General features: G+C 49.1%; 1 protein-coding gene across 1 annotated transcript in view; it reads right to left on the bottom strand.

The window, feature by feature from the left end:
- FXYD1 (FXYD domain containing ion transport regulator 1) overlaps nt 1-5498 on the bottom strand; it is a 28536-nt gene extending 23038 nt beyond the window's left edge. Inside the window, exon 1 of the mRNA XM_079986537.1 lies at nt 5286-5498. The gene's annotated coding sequence lies outside the window, so the exon portion shown is untranslated. The remainder of the gene's footprint in view (nt 1-5285) is intronic.
- Between the last annotated feature and the right edge of the window lie 14039 nt (nt 5499-19537).

The following is a 19537-nucleotide window of genomic DNA, read 5'->3' as shown; positions in this document are numbered from 1 at the left end:
ATTGATCCCACACAACTTGACCAGACAGGACTCTAGCACTCTCCCGCCCCGGCCCTGCTCCCACGGTGGAGTCTACTTCTTCCCGAATCTGAGCGATTTTATCTGCAAAAAAATTTGCAAAATCATTGCAGGAGAACATGTGGCCCGTACTGGGCCCCGATGTTACAGGTGGTTCCGCTAAATTGTGAACCACCTGAAAGAGTCTCCTGCTGCTGTTTTCTGCAGATGCAATAGAGGCGGTGAAGAAAGTCTTCTTCGCCGTCGCTATCGCCACTTGGTAGGCTCGACGTTGAGCTCTAACCTGTGTCCGGTCAGATTCAGAATGGGTTATCCGCCACCGGCGCTCTAGCCGTCTCAACGATTGTTTCATTGCCCTCAGATCCGTGGAAAACCACGGGGCTCTCCGGGCTCCATGCAATCGGAGAGGGCGCTTCGGAGCCAAACAGTCAATAGCCCTGGTTAACTCCACATTCCAGCGGGCCACCAGGGAATCGGCTGAAAGGCCATCAACATGGGATAAAGCATCCCCTACCACTCTCTGGAAACCATTTGGATCCATTAAGTGGCGGGGGCGGACCATCCGAATCGGTCCCACCTCCCTGCAGAGGGGATGGGTCGCAGAGAAGTCCAGTTGCACCAGGAAGTGGTCTGACCATGGCACTTCTTTCGTTTCACTTTTACTTAGTGTCAGATCACCAACATCCGTAGAGGTAAACACCAGGTCCAAGGCATGTCCGCGGCTATGGGTTGGGCCAGACTTATTCAGGGACAGCCCCATGGAGGCCATGCTTTCCACGAAGTCCCGAGCGGCCCCTTGTAAGGTCGTGTCGGCATGGATGTTAAAATCCCCTAGGACGACCAAGCTAGGTGTCTCCAGGAGAACATCCGCCACGACCTGAAGCAGCTCGGGCAGGGAATCCTTGGTGCAGCGGGGAGGTCGGTACACCAAAAGGAACCCTGTACTGCCCCTATTGCCCAACTTCCAGAACATGCACTCAGAAAACTGGGTCTTCCCAATAGGACGCCTGGTGCAAACTAATGACTTCCTAAAAATCACTGCAACCACCCCTCCCCGCCCACATGACCTGGGTTGCTGTGCGTAAGAGAAACCTGGTGGACAAGCAGCAGCAAGGACAGGCCCATCTGCTTCATCCAACCAAGTCTCTGTTACACATGCCAGGTCAAGTCCTCCATCCATGATCAAGTCATGGATGGCAGTGGTCTTATGAATCATTGACCTGGCATTGCACAGCAACACTTTCAGGTCATGTGGGTATCCCTTGCTGATTCTAGTATTCATCTGGTCAGGACCAGACCCGGAGGCAGGAATAGTCCTCAGACAACGACTAAACCTGCCTCCTCTGTAATGACATGGTCTGGTCTTAGCGTAACTCCTCCTCCTACCCGTGATCACTGAGATCGGTTGTCCCAGTGCATTCCCCCCTGTGAAACATATCCCAGCCATTTTGTGGGCTGGGGCCCATTCCCCGGCAGCCCTGACCCCTCCCATTAAGAACAAAATAACCCCTTTAAAAAACAAAACAACAACAACAACACAAATAAAACAATACAAACAAAAAACAATAAAAATTACAAAAATTACAAAAACATAAAATCGAACAAATTCCCAGGCCCAATAAACATCCACCCCACCCCCACCCCCACATACAAAAAATTCAAAATAAAAATTTTAAAACATTTTAAAAGCACTCTGCACCCCTCCAGCAGTAACAGCAACTGTCCTAGTGAGGCCCGTCAGGCCCTGCCCTGGGCCAGGTGGTAAGTGGCAGGAAGGAGCAGGTACCCATACACTCACATACAGGAGAGTCCTCCTGGGCAGCCGAGTCCAGCAGTCCTTATGAGGCTTCAGGCCCCGCCCCAGGCCAGATGGTGAGTGGCAGGAAGGAGCAGGGCCCTCAGACACCCACGCAGGAGAGTCCTCCTGGGCAGCAGAGTCCAGCAGTCCCTGTGAGGCTTCAGGCCCTGCCCTGGGCCAGGTGGTAAGTGGCAGGAAGGAGCAGGGCCCTCAGACACCCACGCAGGAGAGTCCTCCTGGGCAGCCGAGTCCAGCAGTCCTTATGAGGCTTCAGGCCCCACCCCAGGCCAGATGGTGAGTGGCAGGAAGGAGCAGGGCCCTCAGACACTCACATACAGGAGAGTCCTCCTGGGCAGCCGAGTCCAGCAGTCCTTATGAGGCTTCAGGCCCCGCCCCAGGCCAGATGGTGAGTGGCAGGAAGGAGCAGGGCCCTCAGACACCCACACAGGAGAGTCCTCCTGGGCAGCAGAGTCCAGCAGTCCCTGTGAGGCTTCAGGCCCTGCCCTGGGCCAGGTGGTAAGTGGCAGGAAGGAGCAGGGCCCTCAGACACCCACGCAGGAGAGTCCTCCTGGGCAGCCGAGTCCAGCAGTCCTTATGAGGCTTCAGGCCCCACCCCAGGCCAGATGGTGAGTGGCAGGAAGGAGCAGGGCCCTCAGACACTCACATACAGGAGAGTCCTCCTGGGCAGCCGAGTCCAGCAGTCCTTATGAGGCTTCAGGCCCCACCCCAGGCCAGATGGTGAGTGGCAGGAAGGAGCAGGGCCCTCAGACACTCACATACAGGAGAGTCCTCCTGGGCAGCCGAGTCCAGCAGTCCTTATGAGGCTTCAGGCCCCGCCCCAGGCCAGATGGTGAGTGGCAGGAAGGAGCAGGGCCCTCAGACACTCACACAGGAGAGTCCTCCTGGGCAGCCGAGTCCAGCAGTCCTTATGAGGCTTCAGGCCCCGCCCCAGGCCAGATGGTGAGTGGCAAGAAGGAGCAGGGCCCTCAGACACTCACATACAGGGGAGTCCTCCTGGGCAGCCGAGTCCAGCAGTCCTTATGAGGCTTCAGGCCCCGCCCCAGGCCAGATGGTGAGTGGCAGGAAGGAGCAGGGCCCTCAGACACCCACACAGGAGAGTCCTCCTGGGCAGCAGAGTCCAGCAGTCCCTGTGAGGCTTCAGGCCCTGCTCTGGGCCAGGTGGTAAGTGGCAGGAAGGAGCAGGGCCCTCAGACACCCACGCAGGAGAGTCCATCTAGTTGGCCAAGAACAAGAAGCTGGGGTTTTCAGAACCATTGGCCTGATCCTGCAGGTTCTACTTACATTGTGCAGATGCCTGATTATCGTCTTCCAAAGCAACTACTTTATTCCGAACTTAAAAATGGAAATCGTAATGCTGGTGGTCAACAAAAGGGGTTTAAAGGCAAATCTCAAGGCAAATCTAAACAAATGTAGTATAAACACCGACAACTGGGAAACACTGGCCTGCGAGCGATTCAGTTGTAGAACAGCCTTTACCAAAGGGGTCATGGACTTTGAAGACACTCGAACTCAGGACGCAAGGGAGAAACGTGCTAAGAGGAAGACACGCTTGGCAAATCCACACCGTGAGCAACTCCCGCCTGGGAACCAATGTCCCCACTGTGGAAGGACGTGTGGGTCCAGAATTGGCCTCCACAGTCACTTACGGACTCATTGTTAAAACCATGTTTATGGAAGACAATCTTACTCAGCTACAAGCGATCGCCAGAGAAGAAGACTTATGCTATTATGGTGCTCTCCAGATTATTTGGACTGCAATCATTCCTGAGTGTAACAAACAGGCTGGTAGAAATGAGAACCACAGAGCACATAAGAAGAGCCCTTGGGGGATTAGTTCGAACAGCATCCTGGAAAGGCTGTACTTCAGCAGTTGAGCAGCTCCTTTGCCTGCAAAAGGTCTCAGGGTCAATCCCTGGCATCTCCAGGTAAGGCTGGAAAAAAAACTCCTGCTGAGTGTCAGCTAGATGGTATAAGAAGGCAACTTCCTGCATTTCCCCCAGTGGCCAGCCAGACACGACAGCATTAGCCCCTTCCCCAGGAACTGGTCCTCAAGAGGCAGGCTGCCTTTGACCTGGCAGTTTGCATGTAGCCCTTCATAAGACACACCCTCCATCCATTTGCCTAACGCCCCCTCCCGGGCCATCTCAGCACACCAAGTTCCATGAAGAAATTCTGTAATTTGCAAAACAGTAACACAGCATTCTCGCAAGCCCAGAGCGTTTCCCTTAGGAATGTTGCTAAAGGCAGTCAAAGAAATGAGCCATTCTTTGTCCCTTAAAGCCAAGCAAATATTTCTAGTCAACATGAGTCGATCGGGTCACTTGCCATGCTCACCTAACACAAGCCTCCCATTCAACCACCTTCCTCTGGAAATATTTCAAAGCCTTTCCCACTTAGGGTTGCCTGCCAGCCACCTCCACCACCAGCACCTAGGCTCCTGTCTCTTTTTCAAACTGAGCGGCATGGAAAACTTCAACAGGAGAAGCCTTCCCTGCCAATAACGTGATGTGGCGGGAGGGAGAGGTTTCCCCTGTTGAACTTGTGCCTGTTTGCACCACTGGGGAAGACACAGAAGCTTTTCTAATAAGAGTCATGCGGCTCTTCGGAGTTATCCTCCCAAACCCCTGGGATTATTCCAAAATAGCGGGTCTTTCCCACAGATTTCAAGATCAGCCCGATGACCTTTGCAGGAGGACGGCCTCCTTCGTACGCTGTTAAATTTTCAGAGACCACAACTAATGCAGAGAAACCCAGGCACACGCTCTTCCACATTATCCAGCTGTTTCATGGGGCTTGGGGAAGGAAAACTGTTTATTTGCCCCGTCAACTGAGCACCAAGAGGCACGCATACCAGGAGGTAAAGGACCCCAATAACCAGGGGCAGCAACGTCAAAGATAAGAGTCCTGGCTCAGCTGTAGAACATCTGCTTTGAGTGCAGAAGGTTCCAGGTCCAATCCTTGGCTTCTGCAAGTTAGGGGTTGGGGAATTCTCCGGATTGAAACCCTGGAGAAACAGCTGTCAATCAGTGTGGGCAATACAGAACTAGAGGGCCAGCTGGTCTGCTTCCACTCTTCTAAAGTAGGCAAAGGTCAGAGCCCCACCCCCACCCCACCCCAGACCCTAGAACACTAACAAGAGCCCCCTAGACCTGCCACAGTGAGGGGAAAGACTCACCAAGAGGAGTGGGGCCATGGAGAGTATCCTGCCCTCCAAAAACCTGGAGCTGACTTTGCTAGTAGCTCCCAACTTAGATTTAATAGTGAACTAATGACGGGTGACCACCAGTATTAGCACTTTCCAGGAGGCAAAGTCACGCACTAAAAGAAACCCGACCTCCAAAAGGAGGCGATTTCGTGCCCCTTATCCAGATTCTGGCGTCTCTGTTCACTCCGGATCGCACCCACCTCGAAATCAACCCACAACAGCAGACCGTTGCCTTGAACTTACTTGGCAAAGCGCTTTCCCAGAAGTTCAGAGACGCACACAAACACCGGTTGCTTTCTGTCGCCCCCACCTCTTCCTACCCGTCCTCGCTGCTTGCCACGCGGTTCCGGGCCCGATCGGTGGTCCCGACCTTGGCGCGCTTCCCTTGCCGAGCGTCGGAAAGCAGCCTCGTCGCCGGCGCGAACCCGGGTGGGTGTGGGAGGCGCCGCGGGGGCCGGCGGGGCCTGGGCGGGGCGCGGAGCTCGGCGGGGCCGGCCGGGGGTCAGCAGCCGGAGGAAAAGGCCGGAGGAGGGAAAGGGAGGCTGGCAGGCTGCCGTCGTGTTGGCGTGCGCGCACAGCTAGCGCGCCTTGCAGTTGCGTGTGGATGGCGCACGCGGCAGATCCGGGCGTGTGGCTGCTTGACGCGCGCGGACACGCGTGTAGTGAATGAGATCCATGCCGAAGACCGTTCATGGCAGGCGTCGATTTCTCTTCCCCTCGTTTTTTTACGCGTGTTTCTGAAAAGTGACTCTGAGGAATGCGTGGACGCTCCTCTCTGTCGGGCACACACGCCCCGCCCCTTAATCACGTTTTTTTTCTGGCCGCCCCCCACCCACTCATCCCACGATCGTCCTTTTTCTTTGCTTTCTCGCATTCCTGCAGACTTTGCCCACCCTCGGTAACTACACGGTGGTGTGTCCTCGTGGGTTGGTGTGCGCGGGCGCGCATAGCAACGCTGGGAAGTCCGGGATCAAATTGCAGGGGGTTGAACTGGATTACCCTTAAGGTCCCTTCCAACTTTACAATTCTATTATTCTATGAAATTTCCACGAAGATCACTTGGATGATCTTAGGCCTATCACCGCCTCTAAGCCTAACTTACATCGCAGGGTTGTTGTGAGGAACGATGGATCGGGACAGAACGACATATGTCAAAGTGAATTTCTTAGAGGAATAGTGGGGATATAAATGTCATAATAAATAAATGCATTGAAGAAAAGCAACATACGTATCGGGCCACGCCTTACTTTCTGGGCAAGCTTTTATATGATCTCACTAACACGCATTCTTGGACTCTGAACGCCACTTGGCAGCTCTTTCATTCCAGAGTTTAGAGCGCACAGAAGCGAGCGCCTATTCACACGGCCAGTATACAGACAGGTGTTCCGGGCTATTTAAATACGACATTGCGACCGCTACACGCAAGGCCAACGCGCTACTCGGCGCTATTCAGACGTTACTTGGAGCGCCACGTCTGCACGTTCCCTTCCCTCCACCCACGCGATCAAAGTAAAAATCTGAACACTGATAAACCGCAGTTTGATAACCCACCGCATTGTTCTGGGCTCCGGATCCTTGCCATGTTTACTCGGGAGGCAGGGTCATCGATGCAATTGCATTGCAGCCTCGCTGGAAGTCGCGAAACGGCTGTGATGGCGAACTTTTTTATTGGGCTAACGAAACCTGAGGTCAGTTGACCTACCTGTGTGAGTGTTTAAGTGCCAAAAAACGCCCCCGCCTGCATTGGCATGGATGCAAAACAGCTTCAGAAAAAAAGGTCACATAAGAGTTGCATATCTGTGAGGGGTGAGGAACGCAGAGCCCTCCAGATGTGGGTGGACTACAACTCCCATGACCCCTGACCACTAGCTCTGCTGGTTGGGTATGATGGAAGCTAGACTCCTAACATCATCTAGCTGCTCCCCATCTCTGCTATAGGTATCACCTGTTTCCATGGCAGGAAAAGTCCCAGAGCAGGGTTTCCCAAACATCGTTCTCTTCCAGTTGTTAGACTACAACTCCCATCATCCCTAGCTAGCAGAACCAGTGTTCAGGGATGATGGCAATTGCAGTCCAAAAACAGCTGGAGACCCAAGATTGGGAAACCCCTGTCCCAGAGCAAGATTTTTATGGGGCATAGTCTTAAAAGAACAGGCCCTCTCTGAGTCAATTTAGCAACCTAAGCATTTTTCTTGGGAGGAAAGCAATGACAAACCTAGACAGTATCTTAAAAAACAGATACATCACCTTGCCAACAAAGGTCCGTATAGTTAAAGCGATGGCTTTTCCAGTAGTGATGTATGAAAGTGAGAGCTGGACCATAAAGAAGGCTGATCGCCAAAGAATTGATGCTTTTGAATTATGGTGCTGGAGGAAACTCTTGAGAGTCCCATGGACTGCAAGAAGATCAAACCTATCCACTTTTAAGGAAATCAGCCCTGAGTGCTCACTGGAAGGACAGATCCTGAAGCTGAGGCTCCAATACTTTGGCCCACCTTATGAGAAGAGAAGACTCCCTGGAAAAGACCCTGATGTTGGGAAAGATTGAGGGCTCAAGAAGAAGGGGACGACAGAGGACAAGATAGTTGGACAGTGTTCTCGAAGCTACCAGCATGAGTTTGACCAAACTGCGGGAGGCAGTGGAAGACAGGAGTGCCTGGCGTGCTCTGGTCCATGGTGTCATGAAGAGTCGGACATGACTAAACGACTAAACAACAACAAAGCTGCATTTTAAGCTGGTGTTGTACACCAAGTCCCTACTCACAGTCATTAAGATGCTGAAAGATGCAGGTGGGGATTGGCTTTTAAAAACACCCTTTAGCCCCACTGATGGTCAGCATGACAGCAGGGATAAACAGTATTCAAGGGCTAATTTGTAATAGGCATCAAGTGACCTTGATCATGAGCTGGGCATCAGGCTAAATAGCCTACCAATTAACAAGCACATATCAAAGAGTGCTCTGCAGCTTATCAGATTCCCACACCAAATGTGAGCATTCATTTCTTTTGACACATGTTCAAATTTATCTGCAGGGAAAGCAGTGGGGGATGGGTGAAGAAATGTACCAAGCTTATCAGGATGTGAGTCTTTTAACTTCTGTGTCAAGCATGCAGACACAGTCTTAGCTGCTATTATAGTGGCGGACTGGGAAAGTAAATTAGCTCTGGAAAGGAAAATTAACACAGCTTCAGAAAAGGGCAGCCTTTCTCTAATAAGGACTGCACAACATTCAGTAGATATCCTGTACATATCATATATTTTGTATCTGTAAAGAGAGGAATGTAAGTTGAGCAATAATGTGCATAACAACCAGCTATTGTGCATATTTCGCGGTCAATACACATAATCTCCAACAGGCCTTTGGAATTATGCATAAATCAATTAACTTTTATACATTCCCTGGCCAATATGCATAATCTCCAACAGCCAACAGGCCTTGGGGGATGCACATTTCTGCACATTCTCCAGTCAGTATGTATGGTCTCCATGCCTTTTTTATTTCTCTTATTCAGAAGGGGGGTTATTGTGTTGTTGTTTTTATTTTGATTATATATTTTGATTAATAATAATAAATATTATAATAAATATATATTGTGGTTTTCTGTTCTGGTTTTGCTCTGTGAGCCACCCTGAGACCTCCATGTATAGGGCGGTATATAAATTCAATAAATAATAATAAAATAATAATAAAAGTGTGCAATCTAACCAACCAACTAACTGAGTCCTCGGACTCTGTGTCCCCTCTGCTGCCTCTTGTCTACAACATACCCTCCCAGCTCCCACAGAGCAGCAGGAAGAGGGGAGGTGAATTCATATCGACTGGGAAATGTGCACAATTCCCTGTTCAATGAAGGATTGTGTGCACATTCTCCACAAGGCCTGGTGAATGTGCACAAAGACCAGTTATGCACCTCAACCACTCAACTTACACTCACGTCCACTGGGTGATTTGACAAATTACCAGTAGGGGGCAACCGATTTCCAGCAATGGGACCCTAAAAGGTCTTTCCAGGAGATGGAAGATGAGTCTCTAGAGATGCATTGTCTTCAGGAACAATTGTAGAGAATTTGCTGGAGTTACTTCTAGAGTTTCCAACTTCCCCTGCCTGCCACCAGTAGTTCTGCTGTCTCTTTAAGGGCAGCCTAGTCCATAGAAGTATAGACATCACCTTGCCAACAAAGGTCTGTATAGTAAAAGCTATGGTTTTCCCAGTAGTGATGTATGGAAGTGAGAGCTGGACCATAAAGAAGGCTGATCGCCAAAGAATTGATGTTTTTGAATTATGGTGCTGGAGGAGACTCTTGAGAGTCCCATGAACTGCAAAAAGATCAAACCTTTCCATTCTTAAGGAAATCAGCCCTGAGTGCTCACTGGAAGGACGGATCCTGAAGCTGAGGCTCCAATACTTGGGCCACCTCATGGGAAGAGAAGACTCCTTGGAAAAGACCCTGATGTTGGGAAAGATGGAGGGCACAAGGAAAAGGGGATGACAGAGGACGAGATGGTTGGACAGTGTTCTCGAAGATACCAGCATGAGTCTGACCAAACTGCGGGAGGCAGTGGAAGACAGAAGTGCCTGGCGTGCTCTGGTCCATGGGGTCACGAAGAGTTGGACATGACTAAATGACTAAACAACAACAACAAAGTCCGTAGAAACTTAGCATGTGGAACTTTTCCTGACATGAAAAAGAACTCATAAGAAAAGAGTCACCTTCTGAATTTCTGAGTGTCAGGATGTGGGCAAAGGCACTGAAGCAGGGCCAGTCGAAAACCTGGGAACGCTCGCTATTTCTGTGCTGTGACACAAATGCGTGGGAGAACCTGCCTCCCTTTCATCCATCATTCAAGCAGACATGCTCAAAGCACCAGTACAGGATAGTAGCATGATTACATTATTTAATGTACACTGTATTTCTCCATTCCTGCAACTAGATTCTCTGGAATAATTTGTGCTTAAGTACTGCTAAATCTTTGCAACAGGACTATGTTATGAGGCCACCAGAAAGCATAAATGACAAAACATACAAAGGCATAACTGCAAAGGCTGATCTGACAGTTGGTAACCCGGAATGGCTCTCTCATACTTGGTTCCAAGTTTTCGATGGTTCTTGGGAAGATACCACACAAACAGACATCGCTTGCAGCACAGACTTCTCCTGTATGGAACACATGTTCTATGGCAGAGCCATTTTTTGGTGCCTGTTTTGGGGTCTGTCGCAACTTGCAACCCTTGCAAGCAGTGAAATTGTCCAGGCTGGGTAGAATGTTTGTGATAAAGATGATGTTTCTACTCAAGCTGCCTTTGCTGATTCAGATGCTCCCAGTTGCAACACACAATTGGCAGGGAAAGATGTGGTAGATGTTTGCAGCGAGCTTTTGCAGAAAGGGCTAAAGGTGATGGAGAGACACAGCACTACAACCATTGGCACCGGAAAGTGGGTGGTGTTGATGGGAGTTGTAGTCAAAAACATCTGGTGGGCAAAGGTCAGTTTAGTATATTGCTTTTATTTTAACCACTAGGAGGTGGATTTTGATTTTCTGCTTGCAACTCAAAGATAGCCCAGCTTAGACTCTGTCTGCTTGTTTGGAAGAGCTAGACATTTCATTTTCTAAACTTTGCTTTTCCCCATGCTGTCTTTCTGTGCATGTGTGTGCATGTGTGTGAGAGAGAGAGCCATTGTTTCAGCAGTGTTGCAAGGTCACCAAAAATTTGTCGTCGTCTTCCTTCCACTCCTTTGGACAGCAATTTCAGAATGCAATTCTTGTTCCAGGCACTACAAGTTCTTCTGAGTGCTGACTGGATGGTTGTAAAAAAGGTAAAGGTACCCCTGCCCATACGGGCCAGTCTTGACAGACTCTGGGGTTGTGCGCCCATCTCACTTAAGAGGCCAGGGGCCAGCGCTGTCCGGAGACACTTCCGGGTCACGTGGCCAGCGTGACAAAGCTGCATCTGGCGAGCCAGAGCCGCACACGGAAACGCCGTTTACCTTCCCGCTGGTAAGCGGTCCCTATTTATCTACTTGCACCCGGAGGTGCTTTCGAACTGCTAGGTTGGCAGGCGCTGGGACCGAGCAGTGGGAGCGCACCCCGCCGCAGGGATTCGAACCTACCCACAAAGACAGGCATGCAGAACAAGCCAGCATTATTCAGCCTTGGGTCCCTAGATGTTGTTAGTTAAGTTGGCTGGGGATGATGAGAGGGACAGTCCTACATCACCTGGGGACTCAAGGTTGAACAGCACTCTTCTAACCAGAGCACTGTCCATTTTATATCAATGGAAATGAGGAAGGGCCACCCTGTCCCTTGCATCAGGCAGCAAATTGTTTTGGGTGGATTGACACTTGGGAAGAGGGCAGATTTGACCCAAGGGATGCCAATTGCTGACTCCAAGTCCATTACATGCCTGAGGCAATGCAGAAGGTACTCCTGGCAAATGTATCCCACAAATCAGTAACCCCTGAGCTAACTCACTGAGACAGTGGTGGCATGATACCCATTGGAGCTGGCAGGGCAGAAGGAAGGGAGGCCCAACAGTAGGCAAAGCCAGAGCCAATAACAGGCAGTGCCAACTAATTATAACTTTGCCCCCATCTTCCTCCTTGCCTGTGTTGTTTCTGCTGTAGCATTGAACCGTGCATGAGTGAGACCTGCAATAACTGTAAGTAAAGCATTTAAACTTACCAAAGTTTGTGGTCTATTCACTCCGAGAGGGGTAGAGGATGGGGGAGAAAATGGTAAGTGGGAAACATCTCATGGTTTGGCAACCTGTATTTCCCACACTTTGCAAATGCTGCACATATCTTTGCTTTGAACTCTGCTGGGGGCTGTTTTGGCTGAAGACTGAGTCAAACCCCCTGTGCTATTTTTTAATTCAGGCAGCCAGCCACTTTCCTTTTGCAGTTTCCCACACATGGTGGGATTTCAGGACTAACTTGGTTTCTCCCAAGTTATTTCCCCAAGGACAGCACTCAGACTAAGAAGGAGTAAGAGGACAGGCAGTGCCGCCTCCTGAACCAGGTGGGGGCTGGCTGAGGCCTGGCTGAGGCTGATGAGGGCAGTATCCTATTCACTCTAATGGATCAGTCTTCACCCCTCCCCACAGACACTCATAAGGGGCTCACGGTGGCATCAATCATCAGAATCTCTGAAAACACTTCCCTCTTCCATTCTGCATTACTCAGTAGAAACTTGGCTGCTACACTACTGGGTGCAAAACAGGGAGGCCAACAGTAGGTGGCGTCCAAAGTAGACTGAGTCCAAACCAAAGGCCAGGAGGAGCAGCTCTGTCTTGCAGGCCCTGCGGAAAGATGTCAAGTCCCATAGGGCCCTAGTCTCTTGTGACAGAGCATTCCACCCAGTCGGAGCCAGTACTGAAAAGGCCCTGGCCCTAGTTGAGACCAATCTAACCACCTTGCGACCTGGGACCTCCAAAATGTTGTCATTTGTGGACCTTAAGGTCCTCCGTGGGGCATACCAGGAGAGGCGGTCCTGTAGGTACATGGGTCCTAGGCTGTACAGGGCTTTAAAGGTCAAAACCAGCACCTTAAACCTGACCCTGTACTCCACCGGGAGCCAGTAAAGCACTGTAAGAAGGCAGGTGCCTTTGGCTATAACCTGCATTCATCCTGAGCAATTGCCCCCCCCTCCAGTGGCAACCTCCTTTGCCCTCTCTTTGCTTTTGCCTCATTCTGAACAGCTGCTCTTTAAGTCCAGGTCTTCTCCATCCCCTCCCGAAAAGACTTTGGAAGAACAAAGCAGCGCTGTGTGAAGGGAAATGCCGAGGCCTGGGCGGGAATCCCAGCTCTTAGGGCGCTTGGCCAAACAGCTGGACCCATTGTGCAAGTCGGGGGGGGGGGGAGGGCCCGCGATCCGCGCTGTGCTTTACAGCTTGGCATTTGGGATGGAGGGGTGGTGGTGAGAGAGAGCCAAAAGGCCAGCGCATCGGGGGAGTGGAAACTATTAGAGCTTGTTGGAGCTTGCCGGAGACTCCTGGGAGATGGAGAGAGGGCATCGACCCTGCAGAACTCGCCAGGTTTCTCAAAGAGCAGCTCTCATGTATTTTGACAAAAGGGGGGGGGGGCTATTGAAGGGTAAAGTAGCCTGTCCTGGACCTGTCCTAAGATGCCAAAACTTCAGAGCAGCAGGCAAGCTGGGAATCAGACACAGACAGTCGTTTTGGATGGGAGTTCAACAAAGAGACACTAACTAAATATTTTAGCAAAAACAGAGGCAGAGTGAGACAGTTCTAAGGAGGGATGGACTGGTACACAACACCAGTGCAGTTAGGGGAAATGTACAAAACTAGTTCAAATATATGCTGGAAGTGTAAGGAAAAGGAGGGGAGATTTTATCATACGTGGTGGGATTGTGAGGTAATTAAAAATTTTTGGGAAATGATATACAACGAAATGAAGAAAATGTTCCATTTAACATTTGTTAAAAAAACCTGAAGCATTTTTATTAGGGATTGTAGGGAAAGATCTGCCAAAAAAGCTGAAAAACATCTTCATGTATGCGACAATGGCCGCGAGAGTTTTAATAGCACAAGGATGGAAGACTGAAGAACCTCCAACCAAAGAATCATGGCAAGAAAAATTGATGGACTATGCAGAACTGGCAAAACTGACATACAAGCTACAGGACAAGGATAACTGACTTTAAAGATGAATGGTAAGGTAAAGGTAAAGGTACCCCTGCCCGTACGGGCCAGTCTTGACAGACTCTGGGGTTGTGCGCCCATCTCACTTAAGAGGCCAGGGGCCAGCGCTGTCCGGAGACACTTCCGGGTCACGTGGCCAGCGTGACATCGCTGCTCTGGCGAGCCAGAGCCGCACACGGAAACGCCGTTTACCTTCCCGCTGGTAAGCGGTCCCTATTTATCTACTTGCACCCGGAGGTGCTTTCGAGCTGCTAGGTTGGCAGGCGCTGGGACCGAGCAGCGGGAGCGCACCCCGCCGCAGGGATTCGAACCGCCGACCTTTCGATCGGCAAGCCCTAGGCGCTGAGGCTTTAACCCACAGCGCCACCTGCGTCCCAAAGATGAATGGTAACCCTTTACAAAGTATTTGAAGACACAACAAAGTGAGCTGGACTCCTTGGCTGGTTTTGAATAAACATTCACAAACTTTTTATTGATAATAAGCAGCTAAATAGTTTGAGGATCTATACAACTGTGTAACATGCAGAAAACAGCATTTTTAGAGAAATCAAAGACTGGAACTGAGGGAAGCTGGGGGGTGGGATTTGTGTGGGATGGTGGGGGGAGGGAGGGAGGAAAAATGGGGAAAAAATAAGGATGATATGTTTCTGGATAATATGTTTTGTTTTAATTTTGAATAAAAAAGTTATTTAAAAATAAAATAAGGAGGGATGGAGAACTTCAGGTGCAGGGGCCCAGATGTGGCCCTCCATGCCTCTCTATCTGGACCTCAGGCCTTTCTCCAGGGTACATCCTTGCCCCAGTCATACCCCCTCTCCTGGGGCCACAACCCTCACTGGCCTTCCTTCACCCTGTCCCTGAGTGCTTTTGCCTGGCTGGAATGTGTCCCTGAGCTCTCAGTAATGCTTCTTGCTTGCTTGCTTGCTTGCTTGCTGGAGGACAAGGAGGGGGTGTGCATAGGAACTAGCCTGCTGTACAAAAGTAATATTTACATTCATTCCTCTGCCTGTGTTTGCCCACCCACTGCTGACATGTGGCCTCCAGAAAGTTGCCCAGAAGAGAACGTGGCCCTCAAGACTTAAAAAGGAGTTTCCTTAAATGTTGGACTTCATGTCTCTATAGAGAGCCACCTCTTCAGTTGGCAATGCTTACTTCTCAAACTGTGCCAAGCCAGCATGGCTGAGTTTAAGAATCCCCTCATAAGAATCCCCATAATTTTACCCTGATGTCACCATTGCCTACAAGATCCCTGCATTTTAGAAGGGGCCCAAGGACTTGCAAGAGCACAGAAAACACTCTAAAAGCAGGGAAAAAACCACACAAAACAATTTGAGCATCCAGGATGTTTCTTGTATGCCGAGGTCTGCAGTGATTTTGCTTCGGGACTCCCTGCCAACCACATTTCTTTCCTAAGTTTGTAAATAAACAGTTTCACACACAGGGAGAGAAACATGTCCATGTCCAAAACTCTCTCAATGAAAGCCATAATATAGTGGCTAGGCTGCCAGACTCCGACTGGAGAGAGTGGGGTTGGACTCCCCAAATAGCTCTGAGGATAAATTGGATCAGAAGTGGCTTGTCAGATGGGGCAGGGTGGGCTGGAGCTGCTAAACTAGTTTATCCACAGATGGATTGCTGTTGCAGGCAGATTGGTGTGTTTGCACCATGCTGGCTTCCCTGCCACCCATCCCCTCCCTGGGAGCAACAGTGGCCCACCTGTTGGGAAGCTAGCATAGTAACTTCACAGCATAGTAACTTCACCCCACCCAATGAGCCACTTCTGACCAATCACAATCGCTCAGACTAACTGACCTCACAAGGTTGTTCTGCGTAGGGAATGGGTAAATCTCAAATTCAGGCCCTTCGGTTTCTCATCTTCCAAACCTTCAGTTCAGTTCTCCACTTTTCCACATCAGTTTGCAATGTAAAACAAAAACATGTCTATGTTTTAGTGCATTTCCCCCTAACGTATGCATGTTTGCATGCATACCTGCCTAACACACACATTTTTGCAGTGCAATTTTATGCAGACTTCACCCCAGCATATGCATTTTAGCATGCATTACTTTGTTGAAGAACTGCATTGCAAAATTCAGAGAAGCATGAATTTTGAAAGATGACTAGGTTTTCATTCGCATATTGTTTCAGAAAATGTGAATTTAGTAAGTGCATTTCTAAATACAAACTAAATCAAACTTCCCCTCCATCCCTAATCATAACAAAGGATTCTGGAGCACACACTTGATTTTTTTTAAAAAATTGAGCTAGCCATATTAAAATAGGAAGTTGTCTTAGATCAGGTCAGTCTATTTGTCAATCCCAGTATTGTTTCACGCTGGCGAACAACAGAGAGAATCATAGAACTGTAGAGTTGGAATGGACTCTGAGGGTCATCTGCCTGGAAATGCTAAGGATCAAACCACCAAAACATGTGCTTCACCCTGAGCTGTGGTCCTTTCCAATGGCTGGAAGCTTCAAGAGAACCTAGACTTGTGTGCTGCTTCCAGGATGATGGCTATTCACAGATCTTGCAGTGAGTTCTGTTCTGCGGAACTGACACAAAGATCTTCCTCAATGAGAAAGCAGCACCAGCAGAGGGCCTCCCTGCACCAGGAAAAATCATCGGGGGCTTCCAGACTGTCACTGTTTTCGGGCTGGATTCAATCAGATACCCGCTAATTCACGTTATGCAATAACAGTTGCTTGGGAAGTCTTGCACAACAAAGCTGCTTCTTCTCCAAATATTGGCCTTTTTGCTGTAATGAATGTGATGGGAAAATGCACTGGGAAGTGAAGGGGTGACACTTGCTTTGGCTCAATCTTGAGAAGAGTGCAGGTTTCTAGTCTTCATGCCTGGCAAAATTTCAGAAGCCTGAAGAGGTTGGGCTGATCAGGCAGGGGTAAAAAAAAGAGGTGACGCTTCTGTGTTTTGCATAGTTTCTTTCCCTTTCCTTTGATTCTGTAGTTCCCACAGTGATTATAGAACAATACGATCAATGTAGTATAAACACCAACAATTGAGAAACACTTGCCTGTGAGCACTCCAGTTGGAGAACAGCCTTTACCAAAGGTGCCATGGGCTTTGAAGACACTCGAACTCAGGACGCAAGGGAGAAACGTGCTAAGAGGAAGGCATGCTTGGCAAATCCACATCATAATCAACTCCCGCCTAGAAACATATGTCCCCACTGTGATCCAGAATTGGCCTCCACAGTCACTAATGGACTCATCGGTAAAACCGTGTTTATGGAAGACAATCTTACTAGGCTACGAGTGATCACCAAAGAAGAAGAAGAATCCCATGACCTTTGATTTTCAGCACCACACTCTAACCAGCTGAGCTAACTGCCAAAGCAAAGGTGTTTATTCCTCATATATTTTCTAGATCATCGAACCCTATGCCTTCTTTGACATATAGAGCTAAGCCACCCTCAATGCACTTGGACATTTCAGTAGAGTCTATATTCAGCTATAACAATACCCTGCTATTTCTCTCTATTCCACCAGGTTTCCAATAAACTCCCAGGAGGCTTCTTCCGTTAGTTGGCATTAGTTCATGAAGTGAGCATAGCTCAGTGGAAATCCCAAATTCCATTTAGGGTTGTATCCAACTTGAGTTCTACTCAGTGAAATGAATGGTCCTAAGTTAGCGCCTGCCCACCTAGCAGTTTGAAAGCACCCCCGGGTGCAAGTAGATAAATAGGGACCGCTTACCCAGCGGGAAGGTAAACAGTGTTCCGTGTGCTGCGCTGGCTCGCCAGATGCAGCTTGTCACGCTGGCCACGTGACTCGGAAGTGTCTGCGGACAGCACTGGCTCCTGGCCTATAGAGTGAGATGAGCGCACAACCCTAGAGTCTGGCAAGACTGGCCCGTACGGGCAGGGGTACCTTTACCTTTACCTTTTAAGCTAGTCATATCCAATAATTTCAATGTATGTATCTTGAATAACATTGGATACAAATATTTGAACTTAATATATGTATGTGTGTGTGTATGCATGCATGTGTTGTTGTTGTTGTTGTTTTAAATATACATATATCCTTACATGCATATTGTTTTGTGTTGTTTTAACTGTTTTTCTATACGTAACTGTTTTATGTATGTTTTCATCACACTGGAGGCACCATTTCTGTATACAGTGGTAAAGGTAAAGGTAAAAGGTAAAGGTACCCCTGCCCGTACAGGCCAGTCTTGACAGACTCTGGGGTTGTGCGCCCATCTCACTTAAGAGGCCAGGGGCCAGCGCTGTCCGGAGACACTTTCGGGTCACATGGCCAGCGTGACATCGCTGCTCTGGCCAGAGCCAGAGCCGCACACGGAAACGCCGTTTACCTTCCCGCTGGTAAGCGGTCCCTATTTATCTACTTGCACCCGGAGGTGCTTTCGAACTGCTAGGTTGGCAGGCGCTGGGACCGAGCAGCGGGAGCGCACCCCGCCGCAGGGATTCGAACCGCCGACCTTTCGATCGGCAAGTCCTAGGCGCTGAGGCTTTAACCCACAGCGCCACCTGCGTCCCTTGTATACAGTGGTACCTCAGGTTAAGTACTTAATTCATTCCGGAGGTCTGTTCTTAACCTGAAACTGTTCTTAACCTGAAGCACCACTTTAACTAATGGAGCCTCCTGCTGCCGCTGCACTGCCGGAGCCCGATTTGTGTTCTTATCCTGAAGCAAAGTTCTTAACCTGAAGCACTATTTCTGGCTTAGTGGAGTGTGTAACCTGAAGCGTATGTAACCTGAGGTACCACTGTACATTAACTGTGTATCCTATTGCTATCCCTATTTGAATCACTAAGAACTAAGAATAGGAGGTGGAATTTTGTTCAGTTTGAATTTTAGTGCAAGCCTACCTAATTTGCGCTTTCCAAAACAATATGCAAACCCAAACACAGCCATTGTTTAATATTTGCACTTCTTTGTATACAAAAATGCATACAATAGGAGAAAGGTGCATAAAACTGCATATAATCGTGAAAATAGCCTGGAGTGCCAACTTGAATAAAATATTGGGGAGCCCAGGTAAACCCCATCCCAAATAATGAATCACAAGATGCTGTGAATACCCATCATTTGAATGGCAATGCCCATCAACTTGAAGGGGGTGCTCAAATATTTTATTGGGGGGGGGCAAAGGGACCTTGGCCCCTAGGAGTTGGCACCTATGAAAATAGAACACACACAAACTGCTTTCAAGAATGCATATATTAGCAGAAATTTGCACTAAAATACTGAGAAATTATCATGAGGATTTTCAAAATGCAAACTGATGCAGAAATGTGGTGACCTGAAGACTCGGGGGGGGGGGGGGGAGAGAGAGAGAGAGAGAGAGAGAGAGAGAGAGAGAATCCAAAATTGATATCTTCACACCAATCCCTCCCTAGAACACACTAGAATAATCTGCTAAATATTAGAAATAACTTCCTGATGGTACCAGGTCTTTGACTACGGAGCTTGAAAGGTGGTGGGCTCTCTGCTCATTCCAAAAAAGTTAAGCAGACTCTAGATCAGGCATAGGCAAACTCGGCCCTCCAGATGTTTTGGGACTACAACTCCCATGATCCCTAGCTAGCTAACAGGACCAGTGGTCAGGGATGATGGGAATTGTAGTCCCAAAACATCTGGAGGGGAGGGCCGAGTTTGCCTATGCCTGAGCTAGATAGTCAGCTATCCTTCCAAATACTATGATTGCTTTCAGAGTTGTTAAAGACTATATCTAGCTTGTTCTTTTTTCAAGCAATGTACCCATGGAGTGTTGGACTTAACCTGAGAACAGGGCAGATTGGAGGAGACCCTTGATAAAGTACCATTTGGTGGGGCTGTTCATATGCCAGCTG

The sequence above is a fragment of the Podarcis cretensis genome, assembly GCF_951804945.1.
Source record: "Podarcis cretensis genome assembly, chromosome: 8".
Taxonomy (NCBI): Eukaryota; Metazoa; Chordata; class Lepidosauria; order Squamata; family Lacertidae; genus Podarcis; species Podarcis cretensis.
This window is presented reverse-complemented; position numbering and strand designations above follow the sequence as displayed.